The 21,726-nt window shown below is 47.1% G+C and overlaps 2 protein-coding genes across 9 annotated transcripts in view; one reads left to right on the top strand and one right to left on the bottom strand.

Moving 5' to 3' along the window:
- ERMAP (erythroblast membrane associated protein (Scianna blood group)) overlaps window positions 1-21,726 on the bottom strand; it is a 633,995-nt gene that overhangs the window by 297,454 nt on the left and 314,815 nt on the right. The window lies entirely within an intron of this gene.
- The window catches only part of ZNF362 (zinc finger protein 362), a 92,692-nt gene that overhangs the window by 20,376 nt on the left and 50,590 nt on the right, over window positions 1-21,726 (top strand). The window contains exon 1 of one of the 7 annotated variants that reach the window (XM_063942033.1): window positions 16,284-16,715. The exons of the other annotated variants lie outside the window; for them this stretch is intronic. The gene's annotated coding sequence lies outside the window, so the exon portion shown is untranslated. Of the gene's footprint in view, window positions 1-16,283; window positions 16,716-21,726 lie in introns of those variants that run through there. 7 annotated transcript variants of the gene reach the window in all.

Below are 21,726 nucleotides of genomic sequence, written 5' to 3'. Positions count from 1 at the left end.
CCCTTTCCTCCTCAGTAGTTCCCAGTATAGTGCCATTAATACTATATTTATCCTTTATGTCACCTGAAATAGTGACTCCTAGATCCATTTCCTCCTCAGTAGCTCCCAGTATAGTGCCATTAATACTATATTTATCCTTTATGACACCTGAAATAGTGACTCCTAGATCCCTTTCCTCCTCAGTAGTTTCCAGTATAGTGCCATTAATACTATATTTATCCTTTATGTTACATGAAATAGTGACTCCTAGATCCCTTTCCTCCTCAGTAGTTCCCAGTATAGTGCCATTAATACTATATTTATCCTTTGTCACCTGAGATAGTGACTCCTAGATCCCTTTCCTCCTCAGTAGTTTCCAGTATAGCGCCATTAATACTATATTTATCCTTTATGTCACCTGAAATAGTGACTCCTAGATCCCTTTCCTCCTCAGTAGTTTCCAGTATAGTGCCATTAATACTATATTTATCCTTTATGTCACCTGAAATAGTGACTCCTAGATCCCTTTCCTCCTCAGTAGTTTCCAGTATAGTGCCATTAATACTATATTTATCCTTTATGTCACCTGAAATATTGACTCCTAGATCCCTTTCCCCCTCAGTAGTTTCCAGTATACTGCCATTAATACTATATTTATCCTTTATGTCACCTGAAATAGTGACTCCTAGATCCCTTTCCTCCTCAGTAGTTCCCAGTATAGTGCCATTAATACTATATTTATCCTTTATGTCACCTGAAATAGTGACTCCTAGATCCCTTTCCTCCTCAGTAGCTCCCAGTATAGTGCCATTAATACTATATTTATCCTTTATGACACCTGAAATAGTGACTCCTAGATCCCTTTCCTCCTCAGTAGTTTCCAGTATAGTGCCATTAATACTATATTTATCCTTTATGTTACATGAAATAGTGACTCCTAGATCCCTTTCCTCCTCAGTAGTTCCCAGTATAGTGCCATTAATACTATATTTATCCTTTGTCACCTGAGATAGTGACTCCTAGATCCCTTTCCTCCTCAGTAGTTTCCAGTATAGCGCCATTAATACTATATTTATCCTTTATGTCACCTGAAATAGTGACTCCTAGATCCCTTTCCTCCTCAGTAGTTTCCAGTATAGTGCCATTAATACTATATTTATCCTTTATGTTACATGAAATAGTGACTCCTAGATCCCTTTCCTCAGTAGTTTCCAGTATATCGCCATTAATACTATATTTATCCTTTATGTCACCTGAAATAGTGACTCCTAGATTCCTGTCCTCCTCAGTAGTTTCCAGTATAGTGCCATTAATACTATATTTATCCTTTATGTCACCTGAGATAGTGACTCCTAGATCCCTTTCCTCCTCAGTAGTTTCCAGTATAGTGCCATTAATACTATATTTATCCTTTATGTCACCTGAGATAGTGACTCCTAGATATCTTTCCTCCTCAGTATCTTCCAGTATAGTGCCAATAATACTATATTTATCCTTTTATGTCACCTGAGATAGTGACTCCTAGATCCCTTTCCTCCTCAGTAGTGTCCAGTATAGTGCCATTAATACTATATTTATCCTTTATGTCACCTGAAATAGTGACTCCTAGATCCCTTTCCTCCTCAGTAGTTTCCAGTATAGTAGCATTAATACTATATTTATCCTTTATGTCACCTGAGATAGTGACTCCTAGATCCCTTTCCTCCTCAGTAGTTCCCAGTATAGTGCCATTAATACTATATTTATCCTTTATGTCACCTGAGATAGTGACTCCTAGATCCCTTTCCTCCTCAGTAGTTCCCAGTATAGTGCCATTAATACTATATTTATCCTTTATGTCACCTGAAATAGTGACTCCTAGATCCCTTTCCTCCTCAGTAGTTTCCAGTATAGTGCCATTAATACTATATTTATCCTTTGTCACCTGAAATAGTGACTCCTAGATCCCTTTCCTCCTCAGTATTTACCAGTATAGTGCCATTAATACTATATTTATCCTTTATATCACCTGAAATAGTGACTCCTAGATCCCTTTCCTCCTCAGTAGTTCCCAGTATAGTGCCATTAATACTATATTTATCCTTTGTCACCTGAAATAGTGACTCCTAGATCCCTTTCCTCCTCAGTAGCTCCCAGTATAGCGCCATTAATACTATATTTATCCTTTATGACACCTGAAATAGTGACTCCTAGATCCCTTTCCTCCTCAGTAGTTTCCAGTATAGTGACATTAATATTATATTTATCCTTTATGTCACCTGAGATAGTGACTCCTAGATCCCTTTCCTCCTCAGTATCTTCCAGTATAGTGCCATTAATACTATATTTTCTCTGACGTCCTAGTGGATGCTGGGACTCCGTAAGGACCATGGGGAATAGCGGCTCCGCAGGAGACAGGACACAAGAATAAAAGCTTTAGGATCAGGTGGTGTGCACTGGCTCCTCCCCCTATGACCCTCCTCCAAGCCTCAGTTAGATTTTTGTGCCCGAACGAGAAGGGTACAGGCTAGGTGGCTCTCCTGAGCTGCTTAGAATAAAAGTGTTTTTTAGGTTTTTTATTTTCAGTGAGTCCTGCTGGCAACAGGCTCACTGCATCGTGGGACTAAGGGGAGAAGAAACGGACTCACCTGCGTGCAGAGTGGATTGGGCTTCTTAGGCTACTGGACATTAGCTCCAGAGGGACAATCACAGGTTCAGCCTGGATGGGTCCCGGAGCCGCGCCGCCGGCCCCCTTACAGAGCCAGAAGAGCGAAGAGGTCCGGTGAAATCGGCGGCAGAAGACGATCCTGTCTTCAGGCTAAGGTAGCGCACAGCACCGCAGCTGTGCGCCATTGCTCTCAGCACACTTCACACTCCGGTCACTGAGGGTGCAGGGCGCTGGGGGGGAGCGCCCTGAGACGCAATATAACAGATGATACCTTAGGTTGGCAAAAGAATACATCACATATAGCTCTTGGGCTATATGGATGTATTTTAACCCCTGCCATTTTTACAGCAAAAAGCGGGAGATAAGGACGTCGTGAAGGGGCGGAGCCTATCTCCTCAGCACACAAGCGCCATTTTCCCTCACAGCTCCGCTGGAAGGACGGCTCCCTGACTCTCCCCTGCAGACTTGCTACAGAATCAGGGTAAAAAAGAGAAGGGGGGGCACTCTTGGCAGCTAAAAATTATATAAACAGCAGCTATAAGGGAATAACACTTTTATATAAGGTTATTCCTGTATATATATATATAGCGCTTGGTGTGTGCTGGCAGACTCTCCCTCTGTCTCTCCAAAGGGCTTGTGGGGTCCTGTCCTCTATCAGAGCATTCCCGGTGTGTGTGCTGTGTGTCGGTACGTGTGTGTCGACATGTATGAGGAGGAAAATGATGTGGAGGCGGAGCAATTGCCTGGGTTAGTGATGTCACCCCCTAGGGAGTCGACACCTGACTGGATGATCGTATTTAAAGAATTAAGTGATAATGTCAGCACTTTGCAAAGAACGGTTGATGACATGAGACAGCCGGCAAATCAATTAGTGCCTGTCCAGGCGTCTCAGACACCGTCAGGGGCCCTAAAACGCCCGTTACCTCAGTGGGTCGACACAGACCCAGACACAGATACTGAGTCTAGTGTCGACGGTGAGGAGACAAACGTAATGTCCAGTAGGGCCACACGTTACATGATCACGGCAATGAAGGAGGCATTGAACATTTCTGACACTACAAGTACCACAAAGAAGGGTATTATGTGGGGTGTGAAAAAACTACCAATAGTTTTCCCTGAGTCAGATGAATTAAATGAGGTGTGTGATGAAGCGTGGGTTTCCCCCGACAAAAAACTGCTAATTTCTAAAAAATTATTGGCACTATATCCTTTCCCGTCAGAGGTTAGGACGCGTTGGGAAACACCCCCTAGGGTAGATAAGGCGCTCACACGTTTATCTAAACAAGTAGCGTTACCGTCTCCTGATACGGCCACCCTCAAAGAACCAGCAGATAGAAGGCTGGAAAATATTCTTAAAAGTATATACACACATACTGGTGTTATACTGCGATCAGCAATCGCCTCAGCCTGGATGTGCAGTGCTGGAGTCGCGTGGTCGGATTCCCTGACTGAAAATATTGATACCCTGGATAGGGACAATATTCTGTTAACTATAGAGCATTTGAAGGATGCATTACTATATATGCGTGATGCACAGAGGGATATTTGCACCCTGGCATCAAGAGTAAGTGCTATGTCCATTTCTGCCAGAAGAGCGTTATGGACGCGACAGTGGTCAGGCGATGCGGATTCCAAACGACATATGGAAGTATTGCCGTATAAAGGGGAGGAGTTATTTGGGGCTGGTCTATCGGACCTGGTGGCCACGGCAACGGCTGGAAAATCCACCTTTTTACCCCAGGTCACTTCACATCAGCAGAAAAAGACACCGTCTTTTCAAACTCAGTCCTTTCGTTCCCATAAGTACAAGCGAGCCAAAGGCCATTCCTTCCTGCCCCGGGGCAGAGGAAGGGGAAAAAGACTGCACCATGCAGCCACTTCCCAGGAGCAGAAGCCCTCCCCTGCTTCTGCCAAGTCTTCAGCATGACGCTGGGGCTTTACAAGCAGACTCAGACATGGTGGGAGCCCGTCTCAAGAATTTCAACGCGCAGTGGGCTCACTCGCAAGTGGACCCCTGGATTCTACAGGTAGTGTCGCAGGGGTACAAACTGGAATTCGAGGCGTTTCCCCCTCGCCGGTTCCTGAAGTCTGCTCTACCAAAGTCTCCCTCCGACAGGGAGGCAATTTTGGAAGCCATTCACAAGCTGTATTCCCAGCAGGTGATAATCAAGGTACCCCTCCTACAACAGGGAAAGGGGTATTATTCCACGCTGTTTTGTGGTACCGAAGCCGGACGGCTCGGTGAGACCAATTTTAAATCTGAAATCCTTGAACACTTACATAAAGAGGTTCAAATTCAAGATGGAATCACTCAGAGCGGTGATAGCAAACCTGGAAGAAGGGGACTATATGGTGTTTCTGGACATCAAGGATGCTTATCTCCACGTCCCAATCTACCCGTCTCACCAAGGGTACCTCAGGTTTGTAGTACAAGACTGTCATTATCAGTTTCAGACGCTGCCGTTTGGGTTGTCCACGGCACCTCGGGTCTTTACCAAGGTAATGGCCGAAATGATGATTCTTCTTCGAAGAAAAGGCATCTTAATTATCCCTTACTTGGACGATCTCCTGATAAGGGCAAGGTCCAGGGAACAGTTAGAAGTCGGAGTAGCACTATCTCAGATAGTGTTACGTCAGCACGGGTGGATCCTAAATATTCCAAAATCGCAGCTGATTCCAACGACACGTCTACTGTTCCTAGGAATGATTCTGGACACAGTCCAGAAAAAGGTGTTTCTCCCGGAGGAGAAGGCCAGGGAGTTATCCGAGCTAGTCAGGAACCTCCTAAAACCAGGCCAGGTGTCAGTGCATCAGTGCACGAGGGTCCTGGGAAAAATGGTGGCTTCTTACGAAGCGATTCCATTCGGAAGATTCCATGCAAGAACTTTTCAGTGGGATCTACTGGACAAATGGTCCGGATCGCATCTTCAGATGCATCAGCGGATAACCCTGTCGCCAAGGACAAGGGTGTCTCTTCTGTGGTGGCTGCAGAGTGCTCATCTACTAGAGGGCCGCAGATTTGGCATTCAGGATTGGATCCTGGTGACCACGGATGCAAGCCTGAGAGGCTGGGGAGCAGTCACACAGGGAAGAAATTTCCAGGGCTTGTGGTCAAGCATGGAAGCATCTCTTCATATAAACATTCTGGAACTAAGGGCCATTTACAATGCCCTAAGTCAAGCGAAACCCCTGCTTCAGGGTCAGGCGGTATTGATCCAATCGGACAACATCACGTCAGTCGCCCACGTAAACAGACAGGGCGGCACGAGAAGCAGGAGGGCAATGGCAGAAGCTGCAAGGATTCTTCGCTGGGCGGAAAATCATGTGATAGCACTGTCAGCAGTGTTCATTCCGGGAGTGGACAACTGGGAAGCAGACTTCCTCAGCAGACACGACCTCCACCCGGGAGAGTGGGGACTTCACCCAGAAGTCTTCCACCTGATAGTAAACCGTTGGGAAGAACCAAAGGTGGACATGATGGCGTCCCGTCTAAACAAAAAACTAGACAGATATTGCGCCAGGTCAAGGGACCCTCAGGCAATAGCGGTGGACGCCCTGGTAACGCCGTGGGTGTACCAGTCAGTGTATGTGTTCCCTCCTCTGCCTCTCATACCAAAGGTACTGAGAATCATAAGAAGGAGAGGAGTAAGAACTATACTCGTGGCTCCGGATTGGCCAAGAAGGACTTGGTACCCGGAACTTCAAGAGATGCTCACGGACGAACCGTGGCCTCTACCTCTGAGAAAGGACCTGCTCCAGCAGGGGCCTTGTCTGTTCCAAGACTTACCGCGGCTGCGTTTGACGGCATGGCGGTTGAACGCCGGATCCTGAGGGAAAAAGGCATTCCAGATGAAGTCATCCCTACCCTGGTCAAGGCCAGGAAGGACGTAACCGCAAAACATTATCACCGCATTTGGCGAAAATATGTTGCGTGGTGTGAGGCCAAGAAGGCCCCTACAGAGGAATTTCAACTGGGTCGTTTCCTCCATTTCCTGCAAACAGGACTATCTATGGGCCTAAAATTAGGGTCCATTAAGGTTCAAATTTCGGCCCTGTCGATTTTCTTCCAGAAAGAACTGGCTTCAATGCCTGAAGTTCAGACATTTGTAAAAGGGGTACTGCATATACAGCCTCCTTTTGTGCCTCCAGTGGCACCTTGGGATCTCAATGTTGTGTTGAGTTTTCTAAAGTCACATTGGTTTGAACCACTCACCACTGTGGACTTCAAATATCTCACATGGAAGGTGACGATGCTGTTAGCCCTGGCTTCAGCCAGGCGTGTGTCAGAATTGGCGGCTTTATCATATAAAAGTCCTTACTTAATTTTTCATTCTGACAGGGCAGAATTGAGGACTCGTCCTCAATTTCTACCTAAGGTGGTTTCTGCATTTCACATGAACCAACCTATTGTGGTACCTGCGGCTACTAGGGACTTGGAGGAATCCAAGTTGCTTGACGTTGTCAGGGTCCTGAAAATATATGTTTCCAGGACGGCTGGAGTCAGAAAATCTGACTCGCTGTTTATCCTGTATGCACCCAACAAGCTGGGTGCTCCTGCTTCTAAGCAGACGATTGCTCGTTGGATTTGTAGTACAATTCAGCTTGCACATTCTGTGGCAGGCCTGCCACAGCCAAAATCGGTAAAAGCCCATTCCACAAGGAAAGTGGGCTCATCTTGGGCGGCTGCCCGAGGGGTCTCGGCTTTACAACTTTGCCGAGCAGCTACTTGGTCAGGGGCAAACACGTTTGCGAAATTCTACAAATTTGATACCCTGGCTGAGGAGGACCTGGAGTTCTCTCATTCGGTGCTGCAGAGTCATCCGCACTCTCCCGCCCGTTTGGGAGCTTTGGTATAATCCCCATGGTCCTTACGGAGTCCCAGCAACCACTAGGACGTCAGAGAAAATAAGATTTTACTTACCGATAAATCTATTTCTCGTAGTCCGTAGTGGATGCTGGGCGCCCATCCCAAGTGCGGATTGTCTGCAATACTTGTATATAGTTATTGTTACAAAAATTCGGGTTATTATTGTTGTGAGCCATCTTTTCAGAGGCTCCTTTTCGTTTTATCATACTGTTAACTGGGTTCAGATCACAAGTTGTACGGTGTGATTGGTGTGGCTGGTATGAGTCTTACCCGGGATTCAATATCCTTCCTTATTATGTACGCTCGTCCGGGCACAGTATCCTAACTGAGGCTTGGAGGAGGGTCATAGGGGGAGGAGCCAGTGCACACCACCTGATCCTAAAGCTTTTATTCTTGTGCCCTGTCTCCTGCGGAGCCGCTATTCCCCATGGTCCTTACGGAGTCCCAGCATCCACTACGGACTACGAGAAATAGATTTATCGGTAAGTAAAATCTTATTTATCCTTATATCACCTGAAATAGTGACTCCTAGATCCCTTTCCTCCTCAGTAGTTTCCAGTATAGTGCCATTAATACTATATTTATCCTTTATGTCACCTGAGATAGTGACTCCTAGATCCCTTTCCTCCTCAGTAGTATCCAGTATAGTGCCCTTAATACTATATTTATCCTTTATGTCACCTGAGATAGTGACTCCTAGATCCCTTTCCTCCTCAGTAGTTCCCAGTATAGTGCCATTATACTATATTTATCCTTTATGTCACCTGAGATAGTGACTCCTAGATCCCTTTCCTCCTCAGTAGTTCCCAGTATAGTGCCATTAATACTGTATTTATCCTTTATGTCACCTGAAATAGTGACTCCTAGATCCATTTCCTCCTCAGTAGTTTCCAGTATAGTGCCATTAATACTATATTTATCCTTTGTCACCTGTAATAGTGACTCCTAGATCCCTTTCCTCCTCAGTAGTTCCCAGTATAGGTCAATTAATACTATATCCTTTATGTCACCTGAGATAGTGACTCCTAGATCCCTTTCCTCCTCAGTAGTTTCCAGTATAGTGCCATTAATACTATATTTATCCTTTATGTCACCTGAGATAGTGTCTCCTAGATCCCTTTCCTCCTCAGTAGTTTCCAGTATAGTGCCATTAATACTATATTTATCCTTTATGTCACCTGAGATAGTGACTCCTAGATCCCTTTCCTCCTCAGTAGTTTCCAGTATAGTGCCATTAATACTATATTTATCCTTTATGTCACCTGAGATAGTGTCTCCTAGATCCCTTTCCTCCTCAGTAGTTTCCAGTATAGTGCCATTAATACTATATTTATCCTTTATGTCACCTGAAATAGTGACTCCTAGATTCCTGTCCTCCTCAGTAGTTCCCAGTATATCGCCATTAATACTATATTTATCCTTTATGTCACCTGAGATAGTGACTCCTAGATCCCTTTCCTCCTCAGTAGTTTCCAGTATAGTGCCATTAATATTATATTTATCCTTTATGTCACCTGAAATAGTGACTCCTAGATCCCTTTCCTCCTCAGTAGTCTCCAGTATAGAGCCATTAATGCTATATTTATCCTTTATGTCACCTGAAATAGTGACTCCTAGATCCCTTTCCTCCTCAGTAGTTTCCAGTATAGTTCCATTAATATTATATTTATCCTTTATGTCACCTGAAATAGTGACTCCTAGATCCCTTTCCTCCTCAGTAGTTCCCAGTATAGTGCCATTAATACTATATTTATCCTTTATATCACCTGAGATAGTGACTCCTAGATCCCTTTCCTCCTCAGTAGTCCCCAGTATAGTGCCATTAATACTATATTTATCCTTTATATCACCTGAGATAGTGACTCCTAGATCCCTTTCCTCCTCAGTAGTTCCCAGTATAGTGCCATTAATACTATATTTATCCTTTATATCACCTGAAATAGTGACTCCTAGATCCCTTTCCTCCTCAGTAGTTCCCAGTATAGTGCCATTATACTATATTTATTCTTTATGTCACCTGAAATAGTGACTCCTAGATCCCTTTCCTCCTCAGTAGTCTCCAGTATAGAGCCATTAATGCTATATTTATCCTTTATATCACCTGAAATAGTGACTCCTAGATCCCTTTCCTCCTCAGTAGTCCCCAGTATAGTGCCATTAATTCTATATTTATCCTTTATGTCACCTGAGATAGTGACTCCTAGATCCCTTTCCTCCTCAGTAGTTTCCAGTATAGTGCCATTATACTATATTTATTCTTTATGTCACCTGAAATAGTGACTCCTAGATCCCTTTCCTCCTCAGTAGTCTCCAGTATAGAGCCATTAATGCTATATTTATCCTTTATATCACCTGAAATAGTGACTCCTAGATCCCTTTCCTCCTCAGTAGTTTCCAGTATAGTGCCATTAATACTATATTTATCCTTTATGTCACCTGAGATAGTGACTCCTAGATCCCTTTCCTCCTCAGTAGTCCCTAGTATAGTGCCATTAATACTATATTTATCCTTTATGTCACCTGAGATAGTGACTCCTAGATCCCTTTCCTCCTCAGTAGTCCCTAGTATAGTGCCATTAATACTATATTTATTCTTTATGTCACCTGAAATAGTGACTCATAGATCCCTTTCCTCCTCAGTAGTCCCCAGTATAGTGCCATTAATACTATATTTATTCTTTATGTCACCTGAGGTAGTGACTCCTAGATCCCTTTCCTCCTCAGTAGTTCCCAGTATAGTGCCATTATACTATATTTATTCTTTATGTCACCTGAAATAGTGACTCCTATATCCCTTTCCTCCTCAGTAGTCCCCAGTATAGTGCCATTAATACTTTATTTATACTTTGTCACCTGAAATAGTGACTCCTAGATCCCTTTCCTTCTCAGTAGTTCCCAGTATGGCGCCATTAATACTATATTTATCCTTTGTCACCTGAAATAGTAATTCCTAGATCCCTTTCCTCCTGAGTAGTTTCCAGTATTGCGCCATTAATTCTATATTTAGCCTTTGAATTTTTGAGACCCAAGTGCAGGATTTTGCATTTTTTAGCATTAAACTGTAGTTGCCACACTCTTGACCATTCCTCTAGTCTACCTAGTCCTGACCCTCAATCATTTGTTTTACCCCTCCTGTTGTGTGCACCCTGTTGCATACCTTTTGTGTCATCTGCAATAAGGAATAATTTCCCTTCAATACCATGTACAATGCCACCAACAAAGATATTAAAGAGCGCTGGTCCAAGTACAGATCCCTGGGGTACTCCATTGGTAATATTTTACTCCTGTGAATGCACTCCATTTACTACAACTCTCTGTTTCTTTTCCTGCAACCAGGTTCTTATCCAACTGTTTTATAATCCAATGTGGGACAGTGTCAAATGGGTTAGTATGAAATGCCTGCAGTCAGGATACCGACCGTCACATGACTGACCGCAACAGTTAGAATCCAGACACCGTATGGGGGTAAGAATTTTACCCCTATCCCTAACCCTCCAGGGGCTTCGGCTAGGACTAATCCTCGTGGAGTGTCGGCTATGTCTGGATTCCAGCATCAGTCACATGACCGACGACATCCCAACCCCTGGGATGCCAAATGCATCCCGTGCCTTACTAAAGATATGCTACATCTATGGCGCCTCCCTCTTGATCTATTATTTTAGTCACGATTTGTTTGGCATGATCTCCCGCCAGTAAATCCATGCTGTTTGGGATCCTGTAAACTGTTTCTTTTAAGATATTCCACTACTCTTTCTTCTAATGGTGTTTCATTACTTTCCCACTACTGATGTAAGGCTTACTGGTCTGTAGTTACTTGACTCTTCCTTGCTTCCACTTTTGTGCAGTGGGGCTACGTTTGCTCTTTTCCAGTCCTCTGGACTTACTCCTGTAGCTAGTGACTGGTTGAATAATTCTAATAATGGTGTTACCAGCACCCCTTTATGCTCTTTTAGTATTCTCCCATTTGGCCCCATTGATTTATCTACTTTCTGCTTTGAGCGTTCTGTTATACCCTTCTCCTCTGTGATACTCTTTTTCAGAAAGAAACGTCTGAAAATCCCGGCATATTGCCCGGCATTTCAGTGCTGGGTCGTTTTGCCGGTCCCCGCCTGACCCCCCTTTCACACAGACAAGCAAGTTACCGGGCCAAGAATTTCTACCCGGTAATTTGCGGATCAACATGGGTATTTCGTCTGTGTGAAAGGGTGGAAATTCCCGGGTAAAATCCTGGGTCGAAGTCCCGGGAATTTCAACCAGAGTTGAGCCTATCAGACTCTAAAAGGACCGGTGTTTATCGGCAAATTACCGGGTAGTACTTCTTCACCCGGGAATTTCACTGTCTGTCTGAAAAGGTTCCGTCTACCTTATATGCGTATGAATGTCCTTGTGGCCCCTTCCCCTCTCTTGTGGTGAATACTGAGCACAAATAGTAATTTAGATGATCTGCTATTACATTGTCTCCCTCTCCGTCTTATTATTCCTCCATTTGATTTTCTTCTTTCACTAATATACTTAAATGTTCCAGTGGGGTTAGGGGGCGACAGGGTGACGCTGGGAGAGCTGACTCAGCAGTCAGTCACCCCAAGCTGTAGATCGTGCTAAACATGGAAGCCGTGTATGCAGAGGTTTATTTCCATTTCTCAGTATACGCCGTCTCTCAGTCTGACCTTGTAACCCGCCCCCATATACACACCAGGAGGGCACTGAGAGAGTGTGGCCGCAGAAGAGTCCTTCATCAGTTACCTCCTCTCTCTCAGGTGTCCGGGCGCGATCTCTGCAGCTGGGAGAATAACACTGGTAACTCCCCCCCCTCCCCCCAGATATCGGGAACCCTCCTATGCAATGCAGTGATGTGCTATTTATGATGGCAATTTGCCCTAATTATTCATGCATTCCTGGTTATTCCTCACGTGCGGAATGGCCTGCAGCGTGTCGTACAGATATGATTTGCTGGTTGAGGGTTGGAAGTGTAGGAACACTTGCTGCCAGTGTTCTGCCGATCTGAGGTGAATTGATGGAACCTGAATATCATTCCTATAGATCCCAATGCTCCATAGAAACATATCGCTTTAATATTACCTATTATTACTATGATTCCATAATACTCCTCTATCACAGTGGCTGGGGTGAGGTATTATCTGTTTACTCCACTCATTGTGATTGTGAGTCGCTCCCCAAACCCTCATTTACCAATTTAGTCATTAAATAAAATTGAGAGATGGATTATTTGCGTTCAGCCAATAACACGTGGTTTGCCTCACTAACCATGATGTGATTGGTCAGTGGAGGGGGTGTTCGAGCTTCCCTGTATTGATGACCCCTCAGTAGGGAGTGACGCTCTGGCATCCATATAGCTCCAACATAGGCACAAGCGTGAACGCAGATTTCTTAGCACATAGAAAATACACTTTATGTTTCAGGCATCCTCCAGCTTCTCGCTTGTGTAAAAACGGCAGTGGGTAAAAGTTACAGGGTTAGGGATATTCCCAGAAATAAGGCAGCGTTCACTGCACAACCTGTGAATGATTTCAGATGGGAACAGGCTCACGTTACAGGGCAGACAAGGCGTATAGTTCACCTGCTTAGCGTCACTTTCACGTGTATTCTCTAATCCTTTATTATATGACGTTCTATATAGCGTGACGCGTTCCCTCCTGACGTGTGGTCACTTATCACGGACTAGTCACCAGCCCGTCAAAATGACGAAACAGCAGTGACGTCAGTGGCGGCGGCTGTGCACGCTCGAATGGAGCAACAATTCAATTGGTCCGTTGGGTGTCATCTAGGGGCCGCCAGTGCACAAAACACTTGAATTCCCCCCATAAAGGTGAGGAGCAGCGTTGGCCTGTATAGGATATGTGTGAAATTGATGATAATTGGAGGGAATTCCCGGGATAAGTGCCCAAAGCTGTCCCAGTGCCCCGGCGTAAGCCCGTGATTAGCAGAGGGGCCTGCATCAGCCAGTGCCTCAGGGCTGGTGTCGGACTGACCGCATGTGGTAACCGCGTCGTGCCCGATACTTCCCTTTTGAGGTGCGGTTTACCACGACAAACCACCGGGCATGCTCAGTAGGTGCGTCTCCCGGGGTAAGTGCTGGGCACGATGCAGTCAGTTGAATAGCTCCGGGCACGATGCAGTCAGTTGAATAGCTCCGGGCACGATGCAGTCAGTTGAATAGCTCCGGGCACGATGCAGTCAGTTGAATAGCTCCTGGCACGATGCAGTCAGTTTAATAGCTCCGGGCTCGATGCAGTCAGTTGAATAGCTCCGGGCACGATGCAGTCAGTTGAATAGCTCCGGGCACGATGCAGTCAGTTGAATAGCTCCTGGCACGATGCAGTCAGTTTAATAGCTCCGGGCTCGATGCAGTCAGTTGAATAGCTCCGGGCACGATGCAGTCAGTTGAATAGCTCCGGGCACGATGCAGTCAGTTGAATAGCTCCGGGCACGATGCAGTCAGTTGAATAGCTCCGGGCACGATGCAGTCAGTTGAATAGCTCCGGGCACACAACCAGGGAGCACGGCCCATAATTTACTCCAGCTCTCGCTGTACGTAGTACAAGTTGTGTATTGTGTTGCTGTAATACAAAGTGACATTTGTTGGCAGTGTCTTGTGTTTGTGTGGTGGAGCAGTTGTGTTAAGCCAGGGGGTGGCATCGGCAATGCATATACACTTGCTGATCCCAGCAGTGACGGCGGGGGCATTAGTGTGTACTGCGCCATAGTGTATGCACTTGCTGATCCCGGCAGTGACGGCGGGGGCATTAGTGTGTACTGCGCCATAGTGTATGCACTGGCTGATCCCAGCAGTGACGGCGGGGGCATTAGTGTGTACTGCGCCATAGTGTATGCCCTTGCTGATCCCAGCAGTGACGGCGGGGGTATTAGTGTGTACTGCGCCATAGTGTATGCTCTTGCTGATCCCAGCAGTGACGGCGGGGGCATTAGTGTGTACTGCGCCATAGTGTATACACTTGCTGATCCAAGGAGTGACGGCGGGGGCATTAGTGTGTACTGCGCCATAGTGTATGCCCTTGCTGATCCCAGCAGTGACGGCGGGGGCATTAGTGTGTACTGTGCCATAGTGTATGCACTTGCTGATCCCAGCAGTGACGGCGGGGGCATTAGTGTGTACTGCGCCATAGTGTATGCACTGGCTGATCCCAGTAGTGACGGCGGGGGCATTAGTGTGTACTGCGCCATAGTGTATGCCCTTGCTGATCCCAGCAGTGACGGCGGGGGTATTAGTGTGTACTGCGCCATAGTGTATGCACTGGCTGATCCCAGCAGTGACGGCGGGGGAATTAGTGTGTACTGCGCCATAGTGTATGCACTTGCTGATCCCAGCAGTGACGGCGGGGGCATTAGTGTGTACTGCGCCATAGTGTATGCACTTGCTGATCCTAGGAGTGATGGCGGGGGCATTAGTGTGTACTGCGCCATAGTGTATGCACTTGCTGATCCCGGCAGTGACGGCGGGGGCATTAGTGTGTACTGCGCCATAGTGTATGCACTTGCTGATCCCAGCAGTGACGCAGCGACGGCATTAGTGTGTACTGCGCCATAGTGTATGCACTAGCTGATCCCGGCAGTGACGGCGGGGGCATTAGTGTGTACTGCGCCATAGTGTATGCACTTGCTGATCCCAGCAGTGACGGCGGGGGCATTAGTGTGTACTGCGCCATAGTGTATGCACTTGCTGATCCTAGGAGTGATGGCGGGGGCATTAGTGTGTACTGTGCCATAGTGTATGCACTGGCTGATCCCGGCAGTGACGGTGGGGGCATTAGTGTGTACTATGCCATAGTGTATGCACTAGCTGATCCCGGCAGTGACGGCGGGGGCATTAGTGTGTACTGCGTGTTAGTGTGCTGGGTGTAGACTGTTTGGGTGATTTGTGAAAAGGATAAGATGACACATAGGGGTCTATTTACTAAGCCTTGGAGAGAGTTAAAGTACCAACCAATCAGTATTGGAGGTATCTGCTCCGGTCCCTCCTACATACGTTCAGGTGTTACAGAATGTTGGCAGCTACCCCCTGAAAACGGGTGTTTTTGGGGATATATCCACATATATACACTGATAAATGGCACCTGTGTCACTAGTCCCTACACTGTGATCCTGGACACGGTTCCTCGTCATACGCTAGACGATTACAGACGGGTCTCCCCGCTGCCAGTTCTAAATTGTTCCTGAAAGGTTACGTAGCTGCCAACATCTCACAGTAACGTCCAGCGACACTTTGCTGCTCAGCCATTTGTATTTAAGGCTCGAGTGCTGCTAAGTGGACTTGTGGCACTACAGATCCCATACTGACCTGTTTAGGGGACTTAGTGCTTTTTGTTTATAGGGGAAAATGCATACAAGGTGCAGAATAAGAACATTTCTTCTGTACAGTAATGTGCAGGAACTCTCCCTGGGACCGGTGGCTCCGCGGGCCGCTACAGGCTGTCTTACAACATGCTGAGAATTACAGGGTAGAAGGTGAGGGCCAACCTGACATGTTACCTGGCTGTGCTGTGATTGGCTGGAAAGATTTGGGGTATAGGCCTGCTGGCGCACCCTGAAGCTGCGGGCACACTAAGAAGCGCTCAGACCTGTGTCAGCAATTGGTGATGAAATCTCATCATTCCGAATCCCGGTTTCCTTTGGTCTGGTTCCTGTGTAAACCTTTCCCGGGATTTGTTTAGACCTGTCGCCTAGCATTGTACAAAGGCAATATGGCGTACAGTAGGAGTTCCAGCTGGCTGGTGTGCACACATCTTCCCGGCAACAGAAGGCCCGTAAGACCTGGAGCTGTTCAGTATCCTATGGGTTAAGCTGAGAATTTCTCTTGCAAGTCAGGATTGTGCCCTCTTTCTGTGTGAGGCCTGGAGCGGAGCAGGAACTGACCATGGAACCTGCTGAGATGTTCATCTGACTAAAAATAAACACAGCCTTTCATAGCATTCCTCAGAAAGCCTCATCTCTGGATTAACGCCTTGACTGCCGGGCCTGGGGCCTGCACTGTTGTGAGCCAGGAATGGATGCTTGCTGGGAATCGGGGCCTGTGCATGGCTTAAGCCTTGTTGCTACACTATGGTGAAGGCCGTGATGTAGACATCTGAAGAGGGAGCCTGATAAACCCGTCATTACTGTTGTCTGAGCTGTCAGAAGTCACTTGGCGTTGGCTGAGGAGCTAATGGGTGGGCAATTCCCCGTCTGACCTGTACAACGCTGGAGGTCCGTGACGCAGTGCGATTTGTGCTTTCCTCCCGCCGTGTGCCCCGCTTTCCGGCGAGGTGTAAGATGGCAACGTTTGCAGAGGCGGAGGCAGGACATTCTTAGCAAAGGCCTGACAGTCTCCAGAGGGGCTCTGTACAGTGTGCAATGTGATAGGAAAGGGAGCATTTGTAGGGGTGTAGCCAGCCTGAGGGGACACACAGGCCCTGAATGTAGGGCCAGCTAATATGTAACTTGCAGGCTCTATGTGCTATGTGTAGCTGACAGGTTATATTGTGCTAGGACCAGTTTTGGACCTCCGTGTTGCACACTGAGAAATGATAATTATAGCGGATGTTCTCTCGTAAACTAAGCCGTAGTCTAAGTAAAAAAAGTACCTGCAGTAGATGAAAGAGGCAGTTCCTAAAGCCTGGTTATGTCTCTGTACAGCTCCGCTCTGGAGATGTTCCTGAGAGCACACTATACAGATACAGAGGCAGTGCAGAGGGAATATATGCCTGGTTATGTCTCTGTACAGCTCCGCTCTGGAGATGTTCCTGAGAGCACACTATACAGATACACAGAGGCAGTGCAGAGGGGAATATATGCCTGGTTATGTCTCTGTACAGCTCCGCTCTGGAGATGTTCCTGAGAGCACACTATACAGATACAGAGGCAGTGCAGAGGGAATATATGCCTGGTTATGTCTCTACAGCTCCGCTCTGGAGATGTTTCCGAGAGCACACTATACAGATACACAGAGGCAGTGCAGAGGGGAATATATGCCTGGTTATGTCTCTACAGCTCCGCTCTGGAGATGTTCCAGAGAGCACACTATACAGATACACAGAGGCAGTGCAGAGGGGAATATATGCCTGGTTATGTCTGTACAGCTCCGCTCTGGAGATGTTCCAGAGAGCACACTATACAGATACAGAGGCAGTGCAGAGGGGAATATATGCCTGGTTATGTCTCTGTACAGCTCCGCTCTGGAGATGTTCCTGAGAGCACACTATACAGATACACAGAGGCAGTGCAGAGGGGAATATATGCCTGGTTATGTCTGTACAGCTCCGCTCTGGAGATGTTCCTGAGAGCACACTATACAGATACACAGAGGCAGTGCAGAGGGGAATATATGCCTGGTTATGTCTGTACAGCTCCGCTCTGGAGATGTTCCAGAGAGCACACTATACAGATACAGAGGCAGTGCAGAGGAGAATATATGCCTGGTTATGTCTCTGTACAGCTCCGCTCTGGAGATGTTCCCGAGAGCACACTATACAGATACAGAGGCAGTGCAGAGGGAATATATGCCTGGTTATGTCTCTACAGCTCCGCTCTGGAGATGTTTCCGAGAGCACACTATACAGATACACAGAGGCAGTGCAGAGGGGAATATATGCCTGGTTATGTCTGTACAGCTCCGCTCTGGAGATGTTCCAGAGAGCACACTATACAGATACACAGAGGCAGTGCAGAGGGGAATATATGCCTGGTTATGTCTCTACAGCTCCGCTCTGGAGATGTTCCTGAGAGCACACTATACAGATACACAGAGGCAGTGCAGAGGGGAATATATGCCTGGTTATGTCTCTACAGCTCCGCTCTGGAGATGTTCCTGAGAGCACACTATACAGATACAGAGGCAGTGCAGAGGGGAATATATGCCTGGTTATGTCTCTGTACAGCTCCGCTCTGGAGATGTTCCCGAGAGCACACTATACAGATACAGAGGCAGTGCAGAGGGGAATATATGCCTGGTTATGTCTGTACTGCTCTGCTCTGGAGTTGTTCCTGAGAGCACACTATACAGATACAGAGGCAGTGCAGAGGGGAATATATGCCTGGTTATGTCTCTACAGCTCCGCTCTGGAGATGTTCCTGAGAGCACACTATACAGATACAGAGGCAGTGCAGAGGGGAATATATGCCTGGTTATGTCTCTACAGCTCCGCTCTGGAGATGTTCCTGAGAGCACACTATACAGATACAGAAGCAGTGCAGAGGGGAATATATGCCTGGTTATGTCTCTACAGCTCCGCTCTGGAGATGTTCCTGAGAGCACACTATACAGATACAGAGGCAGTGCAGAGGGGAATATATGCCTGGTTATGTCTCTACAGCTCCGCTCTGGAGATGTTCCTGAGAGCACACTATACAGATACAGAGGCAGTGCAGAGGGGAATATATGCCTGGTTATGTCTCTACAGCTCCGCTCTGGAGATGTTCCTGAGAGCACACTATACAGATACAGAAGCAGTGCAGAGGGGAATATATGCCTGGTTATGTCTCTACAGCTCCGCTCTGGAGATGTTCCTGAGAGCACACTATACAGATACAGAGGCAGTGCAGAGGGGAATATATGCCTGGTTATGTCTCTACAGCTCCGCTCTGGAGATGTTCCTGAGAGCACACTATACAGATACAGAAGCAGTGCAGAGGGGAATATATGCCTGGTTATGTCTGTACAGCTCCGCTCTGGAGATGTTCCCGAGAGCTCACTATACAGATACACAGAGGCAGTGCAGAGGGGAATATATGCCTGGTTATGTCTCTGTACAGCTCCGCTCTGGAGATGTTCCCGAGAGCACACTATACAGATACACAGAGGCAGTGCAGAGGGGAATATATGCCTGGTTATGTCTCTGTACAGCTCCGCTCTGGAGATGTTCCTGAGAGCACACTATACAGATACACAGAGGCAGTGCAGAGGGGAATATATGCCTGGTTATGTCTCTACAGCTCCGCTCTGGAGATGTTCCTGAGAGCACACTATACAGATACAGAGGCAGTGCAGAGGGGAATATATGCCTGGTTATGTCTCTGTACAGCTCCGCTCTGGAGATGTTCCCGAGAGCACACTATACAGATACACAGAGGCAGTGCAGAGGGGAATATATGCCTGGTTATGTCTCTCTACAGCTCCGCTCTGGAGATGTTCCCGAGAGCACACTATACAGATACACAGAGGCAGTGCAGAGGGGAATATATGCCTGGTTATGTCTCTGTACAGCTCCGCTCTGGAGATGTTCCTGAGAGCACACTATACAGAGGCAGTGCAGAGGGGAATATATGCCTGGTTATGTCTCTGTACAGCTCCGCTCTGGAGATGTTCCTGAGAGCACACTATACAGATACACAGAGGCAGTGCAGAGGGGAATATATGCCTGGTTATGTCTCTGTACAGCTCCGCTCTGGAGATGTTCCTGAGAGCACACTATACAGATACACACAGGCAGTGCAGAGGGGAATATGTGCCTGATTATGTCTGTACTGCTCTGCTCTGGAGATGTTCCTGAGAGCACACTATGCAGATACAGAGGCAGTGCAGAGGGAAATATATGCCTGGTTATGTCTCTACAGCTCCGCTCTGGAGATGTTCCTGAGACCACACTATACAGATACACAGAGGCAGTGCAGAGGGGAATATATGCCTGGTTATGTCTGTACTGCTCCGCTCTGGAGATGTTCCTGAGAGCACACTATACAGATACACAGAGGCAGTGCAGAGGGGAATATATGCCTGGTTATGTCTCTGTACAGCTCCGCTCTGGAGATGTTCCTGAGAGCACACTATACAGATACACAGAGGCAGTGCAGAGGGGAATATATGCCTGGTTATGTCTCTGTACAGCTCCGTTCTGGAGATGTTCCTGAGAGCACACTATACAGATACACAGAGGCAGTGCAGAGGGGAATATATGCCTGGTTATGTCTCTGTACAGCTCCGCTCTGGAGATGTTCCTGAGAGCACACTATACAGATACACAGAGGCAGTGCAGAGGGGAATATATGCCTGGTTATGTCTCTACAGCTCCGCTCTGGAGATGTTCCTGAGAGCACACTATACAGATACACAGAGGCAGTGCAGAGGGGAATATATGCCTGGTTATGTCTCTGTACAGCTCCGTTCTGGAGATGTTCCTGAGAGCACACTATACAGATACACAGAGGCAGTGCAGAGGGGAATATATGCCTGGTTATGTCTCTGTACAGCTCCGCTCTGGAGATGTTCCTGAGAGCACACTATACAGATACACAGAGGCAGTGCAGAGGGGAATATATGCCTGGTTATGTCTCTGTACAGCTCCGCTCTGGAGATGTTCCTGAGAGCACACTATACAGATACAGAGGCAGTGCAGAGGGGAATATATGCCTGGTTATGTCTCTGTACAGCTCCGCTCTGGAGATGTTCCTGAGAGCGCACTATACAGATACACAGAGGCAGTGCAGAGGGGAATATATGCCTGGTTATGTCTGTACAGCTCCGCTCTGGAGATGTTCCTGAGAGCACACTATACAGATACACAGAGGCAGTGCAGAGGGGAATATATGCCTGGTTATGTCTCTACAGCTCCGCTCTGGAGATGTTCCCGAGAGCACACTATACAGATACACAGAGGCAGTGCAGAGGGGAATATATGCCTGGTTATGTCTGTACAGCTCCGCTCTGGAGATAGTATAAGGGAAGGTGGAGTGGGTGAGATAGTATAAGGGAAGGTGGAGGGGGTGAGATACTATAAGGGAAGGTGGAGGGGGTGAGATAGTATAATGGAAGGTGGAGGGGTGAGATAGTATAAGGGAAGTAGGAGGGGGTGAGATAGTATAAGGGAAGGTGGAGGGGGTGAGATAGTATAAGGGAAGGTGGAGGGGGTGAGATACTATAAGGGAAGGTGGAGTGGGTGAGATACTATAAGGGAAGGTGGAGAGGGTGAGATAGTATAAGGGAAGGTGGATGGGGTGAGATAGTATAAGGGAAGGTGGAGGGGGTGAAATAGTATAAGGGAAGGTGGAGGGGGCGAGATACTATAAGGGAAGGTGGAGAAGGTGAGATAGTATAAGGGAAGGTGGAGGGGGTGAGATACTATAAGGGAAGGTGGAGTGGGTGAGATACTATAAGGGAAGGTGGAGTGGGTGAGATACTATAAGGGAAGGTGGAGTGGGTGAGATAGTATAAGGGAAGGTGGAGGGGGTGAGATAGTATAAGGGAAGGTGGAGGGGGTGAGATACTATAAGGGAAGGTGGAGGG

Source organism: Pseudophryne corroboree, chromosome 10, assembly GCF_028390025.1.
Source record: "Pseudophryne corroboree isolate aPseCor3 chromosome 10, aPseCor3.hap2, whole genome shotgun sequence".
NCBI classification, from domain to species: domain Eukaryota; kingdom Metazoa; phylum Chordata; class Amphibia; order Anura; family Myobatrachidae; genus Pseudophryne; species Pseudophryne corroboree.
Note: the sequence above shows the minus strand (reverse complement) of the source record. Positions and strands in the feature narration are given on the sequence as shown.